This window comes from Microcaecilia unicolor, chromosome 3, assembly GCF_901765095.1.
Source record: "Microcaecilia unicolor chromosome 3, aMicUni1.1, whole genome shotgun sequence".
NCBI lineage: Eukaryota > Metazoa > Chordata > Amphibia > Gymnophiona > Siphonopidae > Microcaecilia > Microcaecilia unicolor.
The window spans coordinates 40,296,217-40,320,574 of NC_044033.1; positions in this window are offsets into that span (position 1 = coordinate 40,296,217).

Consider the following 24,358-nt stretch of genomic DNA (forward strand, 5'->3'; position numbering starts at 1 on the left):
AACGGAAGGGGGATAAATATACAGTAGGACTGTAAATATGAGAGCTTATCTTTATACAGTTCACCTTATGCAGTTACGTTTTGAATTGCACTTAACCACATAAATGTTAGCTGGTTGCCTATGCCCTGATATTCAATGCCAGTACCCTGCTTGTGTATGTCCTGATATTCAATGCAAGTACCTGGTCATTGCTCAGCACTGACTATCTGGGGATAAAGCCAGCGATGGACAGAAAAACACTGACCACCACTGGCTAAATATTGACCTCGTAGAAATTAAATTACTGGTCAAGAAGAGGGAGGAGTTGACTTGCTAGTGTGGGTAAGTTTCCAGTCAGAGGGAATTGGTGGCCATCATGAGAATGACTCAAGGACCACCAGAAATTAGGATGAGAGGCTGGTGGTGTCTATCATCACCGGATAAGTTTAAGCACCACGTTTGAGACGAGCACCAGACAGAGGAGTAGTTTGCAGGAGTGAAGTGAGGCGCTAACATCGGCGTTTTGAAAAGTGTGAGTTGCTGGAAGGATACTTCTATTTAGAATGTCTATGTTATTGTTTGCAGACAGTCAAGTGAACCATGGATCTTGAAGCAGGACCCGAAACCTTGGCCATTGTTGGCCGTGGGAAGACAAAAGAGACTTGTTTAAAAATTAAACAAATTACAAATTATATATTAACAGGACTTTCTTCTCAAGATTAAAGAATACATGGAGGTTTTTATGCCAATGATGAGAGTGAGTACTCCATGATGTTGGAAGCCGCTGTGCTGTTAATAATGGAGTTACTTATGTATATTTGAGGCTTTTCCTCCATTTTTTAGAAAACATTTTAGCAATAATATGCCAAATAGACATTAAAGGATTTAGATATTGATAGGCTTAGGAAGTATTTTGATCCTTTGCTTGGCTCTGGTATTTGATTGTAGTTGAATCAGAGGAACTGTAGGTGGTTATATAGTTTTTGTAAGAGGCCAATTCCTACATACGTACTCGCTTATGTCTAGGGGGTGTGGCCTCCGCCCGACATTCGCTACATGGAAAATAACGGACAGACCAATGGAATATATTAGTTTATTTATACAGTGTTATGTACAAAAATATAGAAAAATCCTTATCAGCTTATAGCATCAGCAATTCCTGATTGCATGCACAATGATACCAAAAATATAGAGAATAACTATGATTATCCTATTGGCTAATCTGTAATGACAGATAAACACAATACCAAGATCCTAATGATTACCACACAAATCTTATACTAGGCTAACAGCGAGTAGAGATCATAAATCCTGACGTCACACATCTGAGGGGTCCGAGCACAGACCAATTATCTAACCCAGCTTGAAGGAAGTAAGCTATGATCTCACCGTTCCGGTCACCAGATCAGGTTCCTTCCGATACCTCAGCTGAATGTCTCAGCAAGGTCCCACGAGCTTAGGTGATGCACTTGTCTTGCTCAGCAACAGATGATACAGACTCAGTATAGATCCTGTCGACAGCTGTAACCTGGGGAAAAGCTTTGCCAGGTATTATCAGTAAGTCTCTCAGGTAAATCAGGTGCTTGCAGAAATGCAAGTCCTCTCCTCTTCTTTTCTTCTGTTCTTCTCTCCTTCCGTTCTTCCCGCCAACTAACTTTCTTCTCCTTCTGTTCCCGCTTCTCCGACCCATCAGTTTTCTGGGAGCCAATCAGAAATAATCCCACCATGTACTCCCAGCATCTGTATGAAGCTTCCATTGTCCGTCTTATCTCGTAAGCTCTCTCTCTCTCAGGGACATGCATTCTCCCCCGATACAGAGTGACCTTGGAGGTGGTGCAGGCTTCAGTAAATCTATTACAAGCTGAAATGCTGACTTCTGCACAGTTGGTAGTCAGACATATAGGTGAAAGGTTGCAGCGTCCATGTTGGCTGTAAAGGTGCTCTCATGTGCACACCGGGTGGGTGAGATCACAGCAAATACTCCTACAGAACCATCATTGCACATTTAGGCATTCTAATACAATAATCCAAGGTATGTTCATACACAACTGCCTCCAATGGCAAATAGATACACAGAGTGTGCATACATGGGACATAAATGAGTGCCTCATTGAGAGGCACTCATTTATGTCAAATGCATAAAGACAACAAATGGACTCCACACATTGAACTACATACAGTACATAACGCCTAAATGTTGATGAAGTAATAAACTCAATGAAAAAATGTACCTGGCAATTACCTCTTATACATATGACCATAGATACTTATCTGCAGATGAAAAAGCCTCATTAACTGATGATTGCCATATTCGTTTTGATGTTTATTAACACTACTCACAAGAGAAAACCTCCAAACTTATTTTGGTCAAACACCCTGGCGGGTGCCCAATGCTCCGCCCACACCGAGCATAGTACATTCTGTGCCTCTTCTTTCACTCTCTTTTTAAACCTCGCTGTAATTAATCATGTCCTGTTCCCACCTGTTTCCTTCTTACAATCACTCAATGTCTCTATTTAATCCTTGAGGCTGAATGGTATCCAAGGAGAAGATGAACCATTGTTCTATTCTAGTTGATATATCTCCCAGAGGACCACTCCTGACTAAAACAACCTGTAACAACACTATATCTTGTAAATCCATCATTGCATGTTTATATTCCTTCCATTCCACCGATAAGGGTGATTCAGATTTAACATAATGTTGCTGATATGTTCTCCTACACAGATTTTACTTTTTTGCATAGTTTGGCCGATATAAAACAGACCACACAGGCACCATGTGCAGTACACCACTCCTGCAGAGTTACAATCTGTCCTACTCCTCAAATGAAAATACCGGGAGGTGTGAGGCATCCAAACCCTATCTTCCTCCGCAGCATATTGGGGATATAAATATTTGCCACATCTGAAGTGGCCGGTCTGCCTTTCTTGTCTCCAAATAGGGGTAGATAACAACTCCCCCAAATTCCTTCCCCTTCTATATGCAAATCTCGGGGGTTCACTCAGAGAGACATACACTTGTAATATATGCCAATACCTCTGTATAAGGGTATGTATGCCCTGTGTCATTGGAGAAAAAGGCAAAACGTTCAATAACCACTGTTTATTCATGTAGAGTGCCCTCTTAAAAGCTTTTCTTACCACATTATTTGGGTACCCTCGTTGCTGGAATCTGTAGGCCATTTGGTTAGCATGTTTTTTAAATTGATCCATTTATGAACATAGCCGCTTCAAACGTAAAAACTGGCCAGTGGGGATATTGTCACAAACATGCTTATTTTTGAAAGAGAAGGACACCCATCTTTCGACACAAATCGGGAGATGGGCATCCTTCTCGCAAGGTCGTCCAAAGTGGCATAATCGAAAGCCGATTTTTTGACCCCCTCGACTGCTTTCCATCGCGGGGACGACCAAAGTTCACGGGGGCGTGTCAGCAGGGTAGCGAAGCTGGGACTGGGGCGTGATTAGGAGATGGTCATTCTCGGCCGATAATAGAAAAAAGAAAGGCATCCCTGATGGCTTGGCCGACTTTACTTGGTCCATTTTTTTTCACAACCAAGCCTCAAAAAGGTGCCCCAACTGACCAGATGACCACCGGAGGGAATCGGGGATGACCTCCCCTTACTCCCCCAGTGGTCACTAACCCTCTCCCACCATAAAAAATCAAGTTTAAAAATACTTTTTTACCAGCCTCAAATGTCATACTCAGGTCCATCGCAGCAGTATACAGGTCCCTGGAGCAGTTCTAGTGGGTGCAGTGTACTTCAGGCAGGCTGACCTTGGGGGGGGGGGGTTGGGGGGCTCAGCACCCAAGGTAAGGGAGCTATGCACCTAGGAGCAATTTGTGAAGTCCACTGCAGTGCCCCCTAGGGTGCCCAGTTGGTGTCCTGGCATGTCAGGGGGACCAGTGCTCTACAAATGCTGGCTCCTCCCACGACCAAAGAGCTTGGATTTGGACGTTTTTGAGATAGACGTCTTTGTTTTCCGTTATCGCCGAAAACCGAGGACGACCATCTCTAAGGTCGACCTAAATGTCAAGATTTGGGCATCCCCAACCGTATTATCAAAACGAAAGATGGACATCCATCTTGTTTCGATAATACGCATTGCCCCACCCCTTTGCAGCACCGTCCTTGAGTTGGGCGCCCTTAGAGATGGTCGTCCCCATTTGAAAATGCCCCTCAAAGATGCCTAGGGTGAAAACTTGAATAGTACAATAACATATTGTGGTTCATCTCCTTCCTGTATGCTCTGGTGGTAATTTCTCCCTGTGTGTTCATTATTTTTCTACAATATGTTCAAAATCCTCCCTTTCCTGTCTCAGCATACTTACCAGAACCTTTATTCATTGTATCATCACTTCCTCCCTAGAATACTGCAACTTGGTTTAGTTGTTGAAGGATCTCTCTTCATCATAGTTTGTTCAGAATTTGGTGACAAAATTTATCATCTTCCAAGGCCAATATTTTCTTGAATCCCTACGCTGGCTCCCTGTTTTATTCCATATAAAATTCAAATTAATTTTCCTTGTTTACAAATGCATTCACCTCATTCTTCTCATTTCCCCATACACCTCTCTTCTAAATTGTGTTCCGTGGGCAAGCTATTATTAATCATATCCCTCTCATCTGCAGTTAAATATTAGTGCAATGTCTTTCAGTTTGCTTTGCCAAAAGCCTGGAATAGCCATGTTCTCCCTTGCCAGATTAAAATACAGCCTAAAAATGCACCTCTTTGAGACTGTTGTTAAAACATAATGTAACCCAGGGCTGAGGCCTTGGAGCAGACATGGGGTTGTGGTTTGGTGTTATGGGGAGAGCTGCAGGTTACAGCTGGGCAGATAGCAGGAGAACCTGGCCAGAGGGGCCTGAATAGTCCTGAGCTGTTTGGGAGGGTGAGGTTTGTGTGCTTCAGGAGTGTAGAGACTGTGACTGGAGTTGGGCTGCTGACATTTCTGTGCATGTGTGGATACTCTCCAGATCTCTGGGGTAGTTCCGCAAGCCAGGGTCTTGATTTGAGAGCTATAGAACCAGATCAGCCAAATAAGCTCACATCTGGCACTGGCATAGACAACGTGCACCAGGACCCAAACGGTGCACATCTCAGGAACCCAGGTAATTTTTTTTGATCACTTTTTGTGAAAGTTGGTCACAGAGTTTTAAAATAGTTAAAAATGGTCAGTGGAACCTGGAGGTGTATGAGGAAGAAGGTTTGCATGATTATTTTTAGGTGGCCAAATATTTTTTGGTAAATTTGGTGTTATTTGTTTAAATGGAAAATGTAATTGAAGGACTCTGGCAAAGAAGACCTGCCATTTGAAGGGGTCTGATGTTAATTTGTACAGTACTGCAAGCGGCATCAGGAAGTTTTATTTGTGATTTTTGGTCTATTTTCAGCATGCTGTGTGATGCGAGGTGTTTACAGTATAGTAAATGACTAAGAAAATTATTATGGCTGATATGGGTATTATTTATGCAAGACTACTTCGATTTTTAGTGAAAATATTTGAATAGAAAAGTATTGTTATTTAATATATCTATGGGGAAAACTCTGTTTAGAACTTTGAATTCATGTTTGAAATTGCTTGCAAACATGCCAAATCATGCATACAAGAATAGAATTATAAGAAATGTGCATGTGTCTGATTGGCCAGGAGCCCCTCTGGCAGGAGAATTCTGCCCTGTTACCAGGGAAACAATTAGGTTTCTGTGGGGAGAAAGGCTGAGGAAGCTGAGAAGAACAGACATCTGTGAATAAGCAGTGTGAGAGGTTTGAAACAGAGACTGAGGGTCAGAATTCATGAGTACTGTGTTTGAAAGGTGTTTTCTGGCTGTTATACATTATTTGTGTGAGAAACCTATTGCGAAAAAGTAGTATTTTTAACCTGGTGTGTCTGCTGAAAGGCTGACAGTTGTTTTTCAGGTTCTAGAGAACCAAAGCCAAATAAGATTATTCTATTGTTCAAAAAATGTGAATGTTAGGGAAGTTAATTTTGAACAATTTTCTCACAGAAGGAGAAAAACAATCTGGTGGTATAGACACTTAACAGTTGCTACTGTCACTAAATCTCTAAAGCCTTGGAGTTCCAAGCTGACTGTAAGTAGCTTAAGCCTAACAAAGGTACAGTGCTTACTTTATATCTGGTAATCAGCCACTATCTGATGGCCAAGAAGTGATAACGTTGTTTAGTCTCTGGAAAGGATTTTTAATTAAGAGACTAATTAGTGAGAACATTGTGTTGCTGACCTCCAGCATGCGGATTGACAGGAAGCAAGCAGGCCCTACTTGCTCAGTGGGTGACATCATATCCCGTTCATAACGACTGTATTTAAACCAGCAAGTGCTGCGTTTGGAGAGATTGCTGCTGCTTGGGAACATTGTGTTGCGGACTCCAGTGTTCTGATTGACAGGCAGCCCTGCTCAGTGGGTGATATCACATCTGGTCCTTTGGGACTGTATTTAAACCAGCTAGTGCCTTAGTACAGGGCCCATGGATTTGTGTCCTTGGATGCATGTCCAAAGGGGCACACCCCTTTGGAGCCCTGAGAATCCAGGAACAGGAAACTATCTCTGGATTCAGATGGGAAAGAGAAAGTTGAATTTGGTTGTAACCACCACTAAGGGGCCTATGGGTCAACATGTTAGGCTTCAAGTGAGTGGAGAGATTTCTGGAATTGTGAGTAATATTTCAACAACTGCTGTCTCCTCATCCTCCAGTTAACGGACTCCTCCTCCTCAGCCTGGTAATTTTTCCTTTGCGGAGGTAGCGTTTCCTCATTCAAGTGAGTGCTAACTCTCATCAAGTTCAGAACTTAGTAGGGTCTGACTCATCTGGGAAGAAGATAGTTTTGGACCCTTCTAGGGTTTCACTGCCTACAATCATCCTGATGCTACCAGTGATCTTTAGATAAAGGAACTACTGCTCAAGAGACTAGAGTTACATTACAGGATATATTATTATTATTTGTTGCATTTGTATCCCACATTATCCCACCTCTTTGCAGGCTCAATGTGGCTTACAATATATCATGGATAGTGGGAAAGCGAAAAGACTAGATATTTGGTGTTACAGAAGGATTTTGTGTTACATGGTAGTGGAATACATGATAGTAATATAACAGAAGGCATTATTAACATTTCTAGATATATGTGGGAATTTCACATGTTTTGGTCTTTGTGGTATATCTTGTCGAAGAGATGGGTCTTTAGTAGTTTACGGAAGTTGGTCAGTTCATAGGTCGCTTTTAGGTTGAGTGGCAATGCGTTCCAGAATTGTGTGCTCATATAGGAAAAGGTTGATGCGTGCATTAATTTGTATTTTAGGCCTTTGCAGTTGGGGAAATGAAGATTAAGGAATGTGCAAGATGATTTTTTAGCATTCCTGGATGGTAGGTCTATCACGTCTGACATGTAGGCTGGGGCATCGCCACTGATGATTTTATGTACTAGAGTAAATATTTTGAACGTTATGCGTTCTTTGAGTGGGAGCCAGTGTAGCTTCTCTCGTAGGGGTTTTGCACTTTTGTATTTTGATTTTCCAAATATGAGTCTGGCTGCCATGTTCTGGGCTGTTTGGAGTTTTTTGAGTATTTGCTCTTTGCAGCCAGCATAGAGTGAGTTGCAGTAATCTAGATGACTGAGTACTAATGATTGTACCAGATTACGGAAGACGGTCTTTGGGAAGAATGGTCTTACTCTTTTTAATTTCCACATTGAATGGAACATCTTTTTGTGGTGTTTTTCGTGTGGTTCTCAAGTGTTAGGTGCCGATCAATGGTAACTCCAAGAATTTTCAGTGTTTCTGAAATTGGTAGATTTAATTTTGTTGTGTTGATGGTGGTAAATTTGCTTGTGTTGTGTTGAGAGGTGAGTATTAGACATTGGGTTTTTTCTGCATTGAGTTTTAACTGAAAGGCATCTGCCCAGGAGTGCATGATATGTAGACTTTGATTGATGTCGTTGGAAATTTCTTTTAGGTCTTGATTGAATGGGATGTAGATCGTTACATCATCAGCGTAAATGTATGGGTTGAGGTTTTGGTTTGATAGTAGTTTGGCCAAGGGTGTCATCATTAGGTTGAATATAGTCGGTGAGAGGGGAGATCCCTGTGGAACTCCACATTCAGGTGTCCATGTGGCTGATGTGATCGAATTTGATGTCACTTGGTAAGAACATGTGGTTAGGAATCCTTTAAACCAATTAAGAACATTGCCTCCGATACCGAAGTATTCAAGGATGTGTAGTAGGATTCCATGATCAACCATGTCGAAGGCGCTTGACATGTCAAAATGTAGAAGTAATATATTCTTGCCGGTTGCAATCGTTTGTTTGAATTTCGTCATGAGTGTAACTAGTACTGTTTCAGTACTGTGATTAGAACGAAATCCTGACTGGGAGTCGTGTAGTATTGAGAACTTGTTTAGATAGTCTGTGAGTTGTTTGGTTACCATCCCTTCTGTTATTTTGGTTATTAAGGGAATGGATGCTACTGGTCTATAGTTGGTTAATTCACTCGCATTTTTCTTTGCATCTTTGTATAGTAGGTGGTTACTAGAATAGAACAGTCTAGATTTGTGCCAGTTCTCTCAAGGCGTAGTGGTTAAAATGTTAGGATTTGAGAATAAGATACTTGAAAGCGAACAGAGAGTACAAAGGACTGATTCTTCAATTAATGCATTCCAATCTGCTATTACTTCGAATATTAAAGGCAGTTTCTCTCTGCATGTTAACATTGAAGTAGAAAATCTCTCTATAGCTAGAAATCGTAGATTTCTAAACTTTCCCTTTACACATTATCTAACTCCTCTGGAACTTTAAAAAAATGCCTTAGGGATGTTTGCAGTATTCAAGCTAATACTTTTTCAGTTGAGAATATCTATTATATACCTAGAGGTTCCAGAGTTCCAGGTGAAGAAGGAAGCATGAATCAAATTTCTTCTCCTGATCGCTTACACATATCCCAATTTTTAGCATCTTCTCAGGAAGTTATATCTAAATGAGCCATGACCTTTCAATCTGAAGCAGTCAAGAAAGAAATCTTGAAATTATTTTTTGCTAAGAGACTAGCTCTCTTTTGTGGTCAATAGATATTTGTATTTCCTGATGTGACCAAGCAAATGCAACTTCATAGAAGACAGTTTTTACAGCTGAAATCTAGGGTTTTAGCTGTCAGAGCTACTTTTTCCCCCCTTAGGTTTCCATGTAATGCTTGATTACATATTGAAAAAACAAACATGTTTTCTTAGACCCTACTTATTTGGAATAATTTCTTCAATATAAACCTGTCCTACAAGGTACTGTTGCATGATTTTTCTTTTTAGTTTGGAGGGATTCTGAGTTTATTCTTATATTAGGCTTATCATTTAGGGCTAGATTCTTTAAGTGACACAGAAACAATTGGTGAAAAAAACCCTGCTAAGCACTATTCTTTAAGCTGTGCCTAAAGTTAGCAGTGGTTTATAGAATAGCACTTAAGTCCAGGAGGTCACACCTAAATTTAGGTGCATCCATTTGCACCAATGAAAACATAGTGTTCACGCCTGCACCTAAATTTAGGAGTGGAGCTCCCTTATTCTATAATTGCACATTTAACCCAAAATCATGCCCATAATCCACCCTAAACCACCCATGATCCTTCCAGGAAGATAAAATTTAGGTGTGGATGACACACTTCAATTTACTTGTGTCATCTTAATTGATTCTAATTAGCACCAATAACAGCTTTCTAGAAAGTCAATTATTGGCACTTGCTAATTATTCAATTAAGATACGCACCTAAATTTGTGCATGCATCTCAAAGCACCCTTTATAGAATTAGAGGGTTGGTGTATTTGTTTTTGAATTACCTGTTTTCTGATATGTAACAATGATCTCTATATTGTGGACTTAAGATTTTATTTTACTCCTGAATATGGGGAATTTCTGAATTTTGTTCATTATTGTATTTCCTTTCTTTTCTCTTGTAATTATACAGATATAAATGCAATAAAAAGTAATAAAAAAGAGACTAATAAGTGGAGCATGGTATGATTGGACTCTTAATGAGTTGTGAGCTGATAAACTATGGGAAAATATCTTAGAGCTGAGACTGAAAGTGAGTGACAGAACCTGTGTGGACAGCACTTTAGTTATAGGGAGTTAAGTAATTAGCAGAGGCAAAATTAGTCATGGGTTTAGAATTATTTTTTAGTATAGGGCTCATTTACCTAAAAGTATTTCAGTATTCCAGTACACATTTCTTTCTTTGTGCAAGTAGCTTTGGTCAAAATGGTTCTTCTCCCAAAGGTACTCTACCTCCTCCAGATAATGCCTCTTTGGTACACTCATATAAAGATGAGCTGACCTATCAAGAGGTGGTTTCTTCTTTTCATTGGGGGGCCCATAGAGTGCAGATTGGCTATAATAAGCTTATCCTGGATCACAGTAAGGGGAAAGTGAATTTACCATATCTGTGGCTTTACAAAAATGCTGCGGCTCTTTGTTGGATACATGAGTTCCACTCTGGCCACTTTAAATTTGTGCCTGAGTATGTGTGGGAGGATACTGTTTCCTCCTCCTCTATGTTTAACGTGTTCCACTTTAGGAGCAAGTGGGTCCAGCAGCCCCTTTATTGCATCCCATGAAGTTAGCTTGGGACTGTTGAAGAACTTGGTTGGGAGGAACAGTGGGGCCACTCCCTTTCTTAGAACTGCTGTGAAACCCAGATTTTGCTGCAAGCTGGGATAGATTTCCCTTTGATACATGGGTTAGGAGGGTTTGTCGGTACATAGGTCAGGTGACTGCCTTGGGACTGGGTCAATGTCCTTCCTTCCCGTAGTGTCAGACAGCTTGGAATATCCTGCAGAAATAATTTTATTCCTACTTACAACTTCGACACTACATTGTCTCTTTGAAGGGTTCCAAAGGTTATATTCCTCTTTCACTACTTTGGATACTATTTTTATGCAAATGCATGCTAATTATAACAAGCTTTCTTTGTGGTATAGCCTAGGGAGAGAACATAGAACTTCCCCTTTTTTTACACAGCTGGCAAAGCATGGAGTACACATTTGGGGGTTGAGGTTTCTGTTACAGAGTTATAATTTCATTTTAGTGTTCTGGGGTACTCCTGATGTGGGTCTTCATGAGGTCCTGTTTAAGGTTTTGCATAATGCTTATGTCACTAGAAGCAAAAGCAAGGTCACGGGCCTTTGGAAGTTGGATGAATGTGACAAATGTGGCCTAGGTTGAGGCTCCTTGTTGCACCATTTTTTACAATGTCCATTGCTTCAGAGCTTCTGATCCAGCATTATTGCTGTACTGGAAGATGTCCTCCTCTGAGTGGACTTATGTGGACCTGTTAATGGGCTCAGACACTGGTTTAGTGGCTCATGGGCTCTCCGATTATCACTATAAGTTCATTTTTCTGGCTTTGGTGTTGGCTAAGAAAGTTATTCTTCAACATTGGTTGGGACAAGTTGCCCCACCTCTTGTGCAATGGCATGCTATTATGTGGCATATGGCAGAATGGGTGTGCAGCTTGCAGGACCTCTCAGGAGTACTGTGGCTTATAAAGGTGTTGTCTGGCATGACCACCTAAATTGCCTCCTGCTACTGTTCCATAGTTCCTAAACATAGGGGAGGGGGGGGGGGGTTGTGAATGGGAGAGGGAGAGGGAGGTGGGCGTGGGGTGTTTTCTTTCCTTTCCTTTGAAAAGCAAAATATAAGCGGGACACTTCTGGTGTACGGTTATGATAGTTTTTTTGTTTACCTGCCTTGAGTCGTTTTTTTCTATATTACTGTTTTGTATTACTTGTTCATAAAAAAGATTTTCAGAAAAAAAAAAATAAAACAAACTACAAGCTATAAGAAAAGAAGACAAGGGGCCCCAACCCAAGCAAGAAGAAGAATCTTTTAAAAGACATATGAAAATGTCATACAGATAAGTCAAAACAACAAAGAGCATCTAAAATTTGATACTTTCAAAAGTACAAAGAGAAACAAAAGACAGAAGAGAAAAAAAATACTTACCTGTAGGTAATTCTGGTGATTCCTATGATTCCGCAAACTGCAAGACAAAAAGGAATTCACAAAGAGGAAAAAGCTGGGGTGGGGGTGGGGGTGGGGGGGGATGTTTGCTTTAGACAGGTACAAGTTTACAGTTTATAGGTAATGTAAAGAAGCTTACTTATGTGATGCAAAACTGTTGAAAAATTGAATGTAGAACTGTTTAGCTTCATGGTGTAAAGAAAGTTAATAATTTATTGTATACTTTATTGTATACTGGATCCAGCCTAGGATTTACAAATATTTTAATGTTGATTTTTTAAAATCTTATTATTTATGAAACAGAAAATTTTCAGATTTCTAGTGCAATAAAATCAGCAATTTACACATTTTTACATCTAGTGTTACTATTTTTTTTAACCAAAATTTACTATAACATCTCTATTAAGAAATTAATATTATTCTTACTGATCCTCCAATATTAAATTTATTTTAAATTTAGATTTCTTCCTTCAGGTTAATGTCAGCTAATCTGAATGCAGAAGGTGTTTTTATGCCCGTCCTCAATCTGAATAAAAACTCAGTCTGAGGAAAATCAGCTGTGCTTTAAGGAGGAACATAAATTATGCATGCATTCTCAATTTTGTAAAAGGATTACATGTATAGTTAACAAAAGCTAGACATTGGCATTTGCATCTGATCCATAGCAGGCGCAAATGCAAAGTAAATGCTTATTAGGACTTGGGGTTTGCACTGTTTATTCAGGGACCAATTACCTCTTTGGTGTGTAACATCATGTTCAAAGACCTAAATATAAAACTATTTTTTTTTCACACAGCTACCTAATTTACTACATTCGGGCATGCAGCTTTGTAAAATTTGGCACATAGATGCAAAAGTGTTGATATTTACATGTGTTTTTAACTGAAAGGGGCATTTCTACTAGATGTGCTGGTACATGCATATTTATTTTTTTATTTTTGTTACATTTGTATCCTGTGCTTTCCCACTCATGGCAGGCTCAATGTGGCAATGAAGAGTTAAGTGACTTGCCCAGAGTCACAAGGAGCTGCCTGTGTCTGAAGTGGGAATCAAACTCAGTTCCTCAGGACCAAAGTCCATCACCCTAACCACTAGGCCACTCCTCCACTCACACCCTAAACATCCTAATATGTGTTTTACAAAAGACTGCATCTGCCTAAGATGTCCCATTTGCCACATAGAGACCCTGCCATATAAAGGGCATATGCAGAATTGAACTCTCTCAATATATTGACTTTATTGGTATCATAGGATCTCTCTGCAGCTTTTGATTTAGTTGATCACAATCACAGTCTCTTAAGTGGGGTTCTGCAAGGATCCTTGTTATCTCCTTTACTGTTTGAAATACATATTAGTCCACTATGGAATTAGAACATACTACTATGTAGAAGATATTTTGCTTTTACATCACATGGACTCTCTAGTTCCCAACATACTACCTTTGGAGTGCTGCTTGACTTGAAGGTTTGAGCGGCTCAGAGATAATTTACTTATATTCAACCTATCCAAGGCTATTGCTTGCTGGCTGACTGACTGACTGATCTTGGTGCTCAACAATTTCCCCATTACTGGCAGGGTCTCCCATCCAATTAGTGGTCTTATGTGTGTTCCACTAGGAGTTGTGTTTCTGTATAAGGGCTATGGGAACATGGGGGGGGGGGGGGAGTGAGTGCTTCCACGAGGGGTGGGTGAACGGGGCTTTAGGTGGAAGGGCTTAAGCCAGGGGGACCCTGCTCTGCCAGGAGGCTTCAGATCGTAGCTTTGCTGTCTAATGCTCCAAGGCCACAGGGGTAATATTGTTTTCAAGGTGGCTTGTAAGCAGTGTTATTCTCTTAACACAGGATTCAGGAACCTACAGGAGTGGATCCCGCAGGCTTCTGAATCTCGTGGGAAATCAAAGTGCAGTAAAAAGCGATCTTTTACCACATCATGATGAATTGCCCCCTTAGCTGGATAAATGGGTTTGAAAATTGTCTTCATAATTGCTTGGCACATACCATATTAACTTGACTGTTAGCACTGTAGTTAAAATAGCGCATTGATGTGTATTAACTGTCTATTGTAGTTAGATTTAGAACATTGACACTTATAAGTGTGTGTAGAAAACCTCTGCCTTTTCTAAATGTTGAACCTTTTCTTCAACTATACTATCATTCTGACTAGCACAGTACATACTGGAGAACAGCAGGAGTTTTTAGACCTGGCTATAATCACAAGTTAGGAATTATTACAATGCACTTTGCTTCTTTCAGTAGGAACTAGTGATTATCCCCACTGTATTTCTCCAGAAGAAAAGAATTGTGCAGTGAGCAAATGCCTATTTATTTGCTGTAAGAAAAACAGCATATGGTATTCAGAAAAAAATGTGTAGTAGAGTGAATGGAAGTGGGATATTTCAATCACACCTAGGGAGAAATTATTTAGAATGGCCATGCAGTCACCTCCCTAAATGGTAGTTGAAACATTATATCTGCTCATTATTTTTCAGAAAAGCCTTCTAAACATAATGGATACATTTCATCTTTACTTTTCTACTTGAGAGAGTGAAGCACTATAGATTTACTACCATCACTGGATCTTAATAGCCAATAGGAGTATAAGACATACTAGGAGAGAGTGAAATTAATCCCTATAACTTTAGAATAAATCTGATTAGCTGTACATTGCTTTATATAATTCCCAAGTGCTCATTAGGCCACATACTCTGATTACAAATCCTAAATGTAAAATTCATCATGCTATTGGGCTTGTTTTCATTAGTTGGCAGCTTCCTGCCACTGCTCAGTAGTGATCGCTACCATTTCAGTAAATGTCTCTTGACATTTCGAGTCACCAAAGCAACAGTGAGGGCAACATTCAACAATCCGGTGCAGTTATATGAATAATATTTTCTAATTAACCATAACTGGATGATCTGTGTCCCACTTCATACATAAATTTGTACTCAAAATTGTGTGCATAGCTGTGTCTCTTTATGCTTGTTTATTTGAGTTGTAATATGTGGTATTCCTCATATTTATCTATGTCTGGAAATTCTGGTGATAGTCAGTTCATGCAAAAATTAGGGTTGAATTGGGTAAGTCAACATGACAGTCAATTTGTTTTTTAGCATTCCCACTATCATTGTGATGTACGAGCATGGCCCTGGTAGGTTATAACAAATTATGTTTTTTCAGCTTTTTGTAAATTTGATTTCAAGTCTGTATTATATCTTCCTTTTGGTCATGTGTGTCTTACTGCTGAGACATTGCAAGTAGCACCACTAACTATTTTTTTTACACTAATGCTAAGTCCGTACACAGTAAGGGCCAGATAATTGATGATATCATAAAAAAGAATGAACCAGATATATTTTGCATAGTTGAGACTTGGTATGCTGATACGGATATATTCAACTTGACCAATATAATATGTAAAATAGTAATCATAATGCATATGTTCCTCCAAATTACTGACATAAACATCAGCCACATGTTGTAAAGATGGGGGAAGGATACTAGTATTGATAAAACTAGACTCTCCCCCTGATATTCAGCCCATGGCAGTCAGTGGTTTTAAAGGCACTTAATGCTGGGGCCATGCCCAGGCACCCACACTGAATACACCAGTCAGTCACTGACCCAGAAATTATGATATTCCTTGCCAACACCCACATAGCTATGTAGACAAGATAGCATTGCCTTTTGTATGGTCCTATCTTCCCTGTTAGCTATGTAGGCACTGGCATTGAATATGAGCGGTACCCTACCAGCTCCTCCCCTGATTCTGCTCCCGAACATTAAGGGATATTCAGTGGTACTGTGATGCTGAGCATCTAGAGATGGCCCACTGGGCAAGGTTGCAGCGGGCAGCAGTTTCTCCTGCCCACTTAAATCCCATTGAATATCTACCTCAGAATTGCTAGGTTCACTGTTTTCCAAAGGGGCCTTTAAAGGTGTAGTAGGCCTAATGCAGGCCAACAGTGTGATGAAAGAGCACTACCGCAGGACTCCCTGAGGTGTCCCATGGTAGTGTTCTACTTAGCACGTAGTAATCCCGCACTGGAAAATATGTTTTATTTTCTAGTGCAGGAGGCATGTGTGGGGGCAGAGAGTAGGTGTGTCTGAATTAATTGGGTAGTGCAGGCACATTACTGCATAGGTGGTGGTAAGGCTTCCAGAGATAATGGCCATGTGCTAATGTGGAAATTAGCATGTGGCCATGACAAAAACCCCCCACAAACACAGCCATTTTACTGCCGTGCTAGAGGAGGCCGCAGTGTGCAAGAAACCCATGCACTGACAGCAGTGCCGGCCACTTTTTAGCGTGGCTTAGTAAAAGGACCCCATATTAAAAGTTGTGAGACCCTGCTATTGTGTTGGTGACATTTTGCTTTGTTTGTGATACATTGTTCTCCGCATACGGGATCATTTAGTCCGTTGTTGTTGTTAGTAACCTCTTGTTATAGGCTGATTCCCTGGTTTTGTGTGGGGACTTTAATCTCCATCCTGAAGATCTGAGCTTTCAGAGATAGAGGAATTTCTTTCCACATTGTATCAGTTAGATAGCTTTCCTGCTTATTTTCGAACGAGAAGGCCGGCTATCTTCCGACACAAATCGGGAGATGGTCGGCCATCTCCTAAACCCGGCAAAATCGGAATTTTGGCCAGCTTCAACTGCTTTCCATCGCAGAACCGGGCAAACTTCAAGGGGGCGTGTCGGCAGGGTACAGAAGGCGGGATGGGGTGTGGTTACGAGATGGCTGGCTTTGGCCAATAATGGAAAAAAGAAAGCCAGCCCTGACAAGCATTTGGCTGACTTTACTTGGTCCCTTTTTGTTCATGACCAAAAGGTGCCCCAACTGACCAGATGACCACCGGAGGGAATCGGGGATCACCTCCCCTTACTCCCCCAGTGGTCACCAACCCCCTCCCACACAAAAAAATAAACATTTTCTGGCAGCCTCTATGCCAGCCTCAAATGTCATACCCAGCTCCATGACAGCAGTATGCAGGTCCCTGGAGCAGTTTTTAGTTGGTGCATCCATCCCCCCCTACCTCTTACACTTGTGGTGGTAAATGTGAGCCCTCCAAACCCCCCAAAACCCACTGTACCCACATGTAGGTGCCCCCCTTCATCCCTAAGGGCTATAGTAGTGGTGTACAGTTGTGGGGAGTGGGTTTTGGGGGGGATTTGGGGGGCTCAGCACACAAGGTAAGGGAGCTACATGTACCTGGGAGCAATTTGTGAAGTTCACTGCAGTGCCCCCTAGGGTGCCCGGTTGGTGTCCTGGCATGTGAGGGGGACCAGTGCACTACAAATGCTGGCTCCTCCCACGACCAAATGGCTTACATTTGGCCGGGTTTGAGATCGCTGGCATTAGTTTCCATTATGGCTGAAAACCAAGGCCGGCCATCTCTAAAGCCAGCCCAAATGTTGACATTTGGCCGGCTCTGACTGTATTATCGAAACAAAAGATGGCTGGCCATCTTGTTTCGCTAATACGGTGTGGACGCTGCTTTACGGGGCCGGCCTTGAAGATGGCCACCCTTGTAGATGGCTGGCCCCCTTCGATTATGCCCCTCCACAGCACTTATGGATCAGGTCATCCGATCAGCTGTTCTTTTCTTCATTGTTTGAATCAGCATGGCATTGTGAAATAGTGAGAGGCCAAAGAGTGCCTTGGTCTGATCACAAATTCCTAATATTTATCTTAGTTGTGGCTATGCAAACCACTACAGATAAAGTTATGATCACACATCCTTTTTATCCACATGTTGAGTTGTCATAATTTAAAACTAACTGAAATGAGTTGGCACTTATTCCCATCACAATTATTGTTGATGACCAAGTATCCTTTTGGGTTTTTTCTTTGAAGTGTACATTAGATGCTATGGCCCTTCTTTTAGAAGCTCTATTTCTCTTTTGGATGTCTGAAAGCCAACATATTGCATGGATGTCTAAATCCTAGTTTCATAAAGCTGAGTGTGTTCTTATGGAAAGGGGGTGTGATCTGGGTGTGTTTTGGGCAGGACTAGGAAGAGACCAAAATATAGACATCCAACTCTGATTTCAGAAAGTGAAGAGTTGTCTGTGTCCAGAAAGATGAATATTGGTATTTAGACCTGATACCTGGCACATCCATGTTACAGAAAGGTGCTTCAAACTGACCAGCTCTCCATTTAACATAGTAAAGCAAGTCAACCCATTAATCCACCAGTGGTTGCTGCCCCCACCCCCTAGTTGTGAATCTCTGACAGCTTCAGGAACTATGAATGTTTATGGTACTTTTTTTTTTTACATTAACTTCTTCATAGACCTCCACGTGGAGTGGAGTAAACTAATAGTAGATTTAGGACCAGAGAATCTCAGTTCAAATCTTGTTGCAGCTCTTTGTGTTTTTTTTTAAAGTGTGAGATCTTCAGGGACAGAAGAATACCTTCTGCACCTAAATGTACACCGGTTCAATAGCCTTTGGGCTTACAGGTTTTTTATGCAAACACCAGTGTACATTCAGGTGCAGCAAGTATTTTTCTGTCCTTGGAAGGCTAGCAATTAAAAAAAAATACAAAGAGCAGCAGTAGGATTTAAACCAGGGTCCCCTAGTTCTTAGCCTTCTGCATTAATCATTAGGCTACTCCTCTAATCTGCCTGGACATTGATGTGGATATTTTATAACATGGGAGTTCCTTTGTTGCCACAAAGACATAAGCACATAAGTACATAAGTATTGCCATACTGGGCAAGACCAAAGGTCCATCGAGCCCAGCATCCTGTTTCCAACAGTAGCCAATCCAGGTCACAAATACCTGGCAAGATCCCAAAAAAGTACAAAACATTTTATACCGCTTACCCCAGCAATAGTGGATTTTCCCCAAGTCCATTTAATAATGATCTATGGACTTTTCCTTTAGGAAGCCGTCCAAACCATGTCCCTGTAAAATAGATGTTCATGCTGGACATCACAAACACATGGGCATCCACTTCTCATTTTTTTTTAGATCACGCTGTACTTCGGCAGATCCTGATCTATAATACAGTACGACTGGCTGCGTACTGACCTGGGCATCCTTATTCTGAGTTGGGTGTCCTTTCTAAAATGCCATTCCATAGCATCAGTAAAACAAATAAGGGTTCCGTCACACTAAGAATGATTCAGATGAAATCAGAGTACCGAGATCTTACTTGTTTTTATATTGAATACATCAAGGCATCTAGTCCTTATTAATAATTTAAAATATCAAAGCAGCCTTTGACACTATTGATCATGGTCTAATATTTACTCAATTGGAAGTTGTTTTTTTATGTATTATTATTATTATTATTTTATTTGTTACATTTGTATCCCACATTTTCCCACCTATTTGCAGGCGCAATGTGGCTTACATGGCTCCGGAAAGATGATTACAACTCCGGTGTTAACAAATACAAGGTGATAGTATGATTAGAATGGGACTAGTGTGATTCACCCACACTAGGGGATCAAGCAACGGAAGGTTTATGTTAAGTCCCTGTCATGTTTTAGTGATGTTGTGTTTCTGTAGTCAACATTTATGTTGGCTCTGTGGGGTAAGCCTTTCTGAAAAGGTGAGTTTTTAGGTTTTTTTCAGAAGTTTAGGTGGTTGCTCATGGTTTTCAGGTCTTTTGGTAGTGTGTTCCATAGTTGTGTGCTTATGTAGGAAAAACTGGACGCGTATGTTGGAGTGTCTGGTCAGGTATTTGAATCTTTATTTATTTATTTTGCAGCATACATAGTGTAAAGCACTAAGGGCCAAATTCTATAAATGGTGCCTTAAAAATCGGCACTGAAAAACCACACGCTTAGCGTGATTCTATAAACTACGCCTAAAGGTAGGCATAGTTTATAGAATATGCTCATGTGATGTTCTTGCGGCTAAAATTTAGGCACACTCATTTAGCCACCTAACATCAAGCTTAAATATCTACACCTAACTTAGGCGCAGAACGGGTATATTCTATAATAGTGCGTATAGTTTTTTAAAATGCTCATGACCCACCCATTCCATGCCCATAGCCATGACCCCTTTTTTAGCTGCACGCATTAGAATCTACATGCACTACGTTATAGAATACACTTAGAAAGTTGTGCATGTAAATTCTAATTAAAGGCAATTAGTGTTGCTAATTGGTTGTTAAGTACAAATTATTGACGCTGATTGACTTGTTAATAAATTAAGTTATGTGTGCAATTTGGTCATGCAGCCAAGTTAACGCGCACAACTTAAGGCACCAGTTATAGAATTTGGGGGTAAGAGAAGGGGGCAGAGTCATTTTTGAAGTCCTTGTAATGGGGAGTTTCATGGAGTTCTGTCCTCTCCCTTGTACTTTTCAAAATTTATCTTTTGCCACTTACATTATTATTACATTCTCAATGTGGGTAATTATCTAACATGCTTAGAATATTCAGACATAGTTATCTGTTGATTATGCATTCAATGTAGTGGATAAAATTGGTCATATTTTAATTGCAATTTCTGATTGGTGGATGCAAATTTTTATTTTTAAAAATTGTTTGATGCCGAAGTGAAGGACTGCACTTCTGTGGGTCAGGGTGCCTTGTCATATCTTTTCTAATTTTCTTAAATTTTGATTAGAACTTCAAACTTGCTACAACACTCTGCAGTTAGGAATTAAGGAGGCCTTTTACCAAACTATGTTAAGTGCTAATGCATTCTTAATGCAGGAAACAAGGCTTACTTCAAAACATATTAAAGCATTTTGTGGCAGTTTGCCTGTCAGCAGGCACTAACTCACCCATTAGCTATATTTTTTTAATATTATTTTTCTCGGGGCATATCATGGGTGGAGAATGGATGCTGAAGCGCTAACCAGCTAATGCATACAGAGTTAACATGGGAACACTTAGTACTTTCTAAAAAGGAGCTGGTTCGAGCTCCTGTGTTAACCTTTTTCATGCTAATGTGAACATTGATGCATATTAATGGAAACATTAGTGCAGAACCTGAAAAAATAATTGAAAAATGCCTGAAATACTGCCATGATAGGAATGGACTTAGCATGTAGGAAAATCTCATGTTAAAACATGCTAAGTTCATTTTCTTTAATGTGGCTTAGTAAAAAGGCCACTTAGGAGTGTTATTTAATCACCATTTTACGATGAAACATCAGTTGCAGAGTATGCATAATCGTCCCTGTACTATTTGGCTACCTTTCATACTCCATAAACTCCAGCACATACACTTTGCTATTCACAAGCTTCCCTACTCACTCCTCCCACCTCCCTCTCAATTATGGCTATATGTTAACCCACACTTCTGCATTTTGTTACTTTAGATCCCATTTATGGAATTTCCTTCCAATAGAAATCAATACAGAACCATAATACAAACAATCTACGTCTCATGAAGACCTGGTTACTCTGTTCAGCTTTTGGCTAACATCCTATATTCTCCTTCATTTGCAGTGATTTTGATCCAGAATGTTGTTTTCCTTCTGTGCAATCTTTCCCCTCTGCTCCCCTCTTTCTTTCTGTGCTTGTAATTAATTTTTCTATTTCCTTACATAACTCTTTGGGGTTAATAACTTCTTTTTACCTTGCCGGGAGGAGGGGGGTCCCAGTAAAGAGGAGGTGCTGGGCCAGTTCTGGAGCAAGTTAGGCCAGTCCAGGTCAGTCCAAGTGTGCAGGTTGTGGACCTGAATTGGGTCTGAAGTAGTTTGGGAGGCAATGGGCATCATTGCAGCAGCAGCACGATTCTGCATTAAGAGGGTCCTTTTACTAAGTAGTGGTTAAAAGTGGGCTTTGGTAGTGTGGGTGAGAGTTGTTGGCGCACACAGGCTATTTACTGCGGCTTGGGAAAAGCACATATTTCAATGGCCCGGGAAATGGGTGTGCGCTTAAACTATAAGTGATTCACGTCTATTTATGGTTTGAGCCCTTACTGACAGCAATTGATCTGGCAGTAAAGGCTCATGCGCTACTCACACGGTAATCATGCAGTGTGCGTCAATGTAGCCACGCTGCCGATAACTGCAGGGAACGCCCCCAGCGGTAGAAAGTAGAAAATTATTTTCTACCGTGGGAACCAGCATGCGCCAACTTTGGAATTACTGCCGGGTGCCCATGCTACCTGGGCTGTAGTGTCAATTTGGTGCACGCTACCCACGTGTTAGCCCTACCTTAATGGGTGGTGGTAAGTGCTCCCCCCCCAACATGGCCACATGGTACAAGTAATTATACCATATAACCATGTCTTTTTAGGGGCTTTTTACCAGCTGCAGTAAAAAAAGGGCCTTGGTATGTAGCAAAAACGGCCCCCACTTCCGCATGGCCCTTTTTACCACAGCTTGGTAGAAGGACCTCCAAAGCCCTTTGTTGGAGTGTTTGTCTGCATGTCACCTGGATCACAATTGTGGTGCTTGAACCATTTGTGTGATGACATTGCAACTGAATGAGTTTGTTAACCAGTGGCGTAGCTACGAGGGGCCAAGGGGGGCCTGGGCCCCCGTAGATTTGGCCTTGGACCCCCTGCCGACAACCCTCTCGACCCCCCTCCTGCCGACAACCCTCCCCCACCGTTGCCTACCTTTGCTGGCGGGGGTCCCCAATCCCCGCCAGCTGAGGAGGTACTCTTCTTCCCACGAGGGTTTCGTTCTGTTTCTGATGTTGTGCACGTTGTACGTGCAGGATGTCAGACTCACAGAAACAGAACAAAGCCTTTGCGGGAAGAAGAGGACTCCTCGGCTGGCGGGGATTGGGGTCCCCCGCCAGCAAAGGTAGGCGACGGTGGGGGAGGGTTGGCGGCGGGAGGGGAGGGTCGAGAGGGTCGTCGGCAGGGGTCATCAAAGTTGGCAGCGGCGGGGGGTCATCAGGCAATGGCGGGGGGGGGTCGGCGGTGGTCGCGGGGGGGTCGATAAAGACTGGAGGTGGGTCGGCGGCGCTGGGGGGGGGGACTAAAATGTGCCCCCTCACCTCGGGCTCTGGACCCCCCTCCCGCCGAAGTCTGGCTACGCCCCTGTTGTTAACCCTATCAATGGAAAATCATATAGCTTTAAGACATCTACAAATTGTAAGTCCGACTATGCTGTTTATGTGCTAAAACGTAAATATGATAAACTGTATGTTGGCAAGAGTACCAGGAGTCTGTATGTGCGTATCAATGAGCACAAGCCATGTGTTTCGTGGGAGAAACCAGGAACCCTGCTTGTTTCAGATTGCGTTGCACAGAATCGTCATTGTGAACATTTAACCTGCTTTGCTATTGAACGTGTGCCAGTGAGTAAACAAGGGGGTAACAGAGACAAGAGATTAATTCAGCATGAGCAGTGGTGGATTCATAAATTAAAATCAGTGGAGGGTCAAGGTTGTACATCTATTTGATCAAATATTGAAGAATAAAGAGTTTTTTAGAAGCTTGGATTTTATTTTCTGTCTGATTGTCTTGGAACATTTTGCTTCCACTTTTTTTGTTCAGCTTTTCTTTAAAACATTTACACAGGGTGATGTTTTCTAAATCCACGCCCACTTTCTTGTGATTGAATGGTATTTGATGGTGTTCTTTTTAAACTGCCACCATTTTGAAATTTTTGATTATAGCCAGGACGATGCAACATTGCTCTGAATCATGAGGTGCTAATGTGCTTGGTAATTTGCCAAGGTTTGGTTTTAATTTTAAGCCTGTCATATATTGTTTTATGTACTTTTTCATCAAGTAAAGAGCTGATATTTTAACACTCTCTCTCTTTTTTTTGCAGAACAAAGTGACCTGTAATGCATACTGAAGTTTTTTGGTCAGCACTTCTTTTTATACCCTGAAGAAGCCATTGGTGAAACAGAGGTCCCTGTTGGGATTTGGTTATAAGATAAGTGCTATGTTTATTCAAATTCTTTGTGCTGCAACTTTTCATATTTGAAAGTTCTGCTGAAAGATGTTATGGGATGAAAATGATATCAATATCAAGCCTTACCAGAGGCAAAGTCAGACCTGACATATTGGGTGCGCCCAGAGCTAATATGGGTGGGCACTATGTATATGGGTGTGAGTAGTGTTTCTTGGGATACTTCTAAATAATGCCTTAGAGTGCACTTGATGACAGATTTTTAATAAAGAGTCTGCCTAACGGTTGTCCTGCATCACCACAAACCAAATACATACTGGGAACCTATGTTGCAAACCTTAACACCACCAATTCTGAGCACGCAAATATCAATAACCGCACCTTTAAAAAGGCAGCAGTGAATATACACGTGTCCCATTGGAAAAGCCAGTCGTCAGAATAATATAGATCCCATACAAAGCACATGCCAGCAGAATCTCTCACCTGGATCACATGCAGAACACAGATCAACCCTCATCAATTGCAGAACAAAGGACCAAAAAAAATGTGAAATT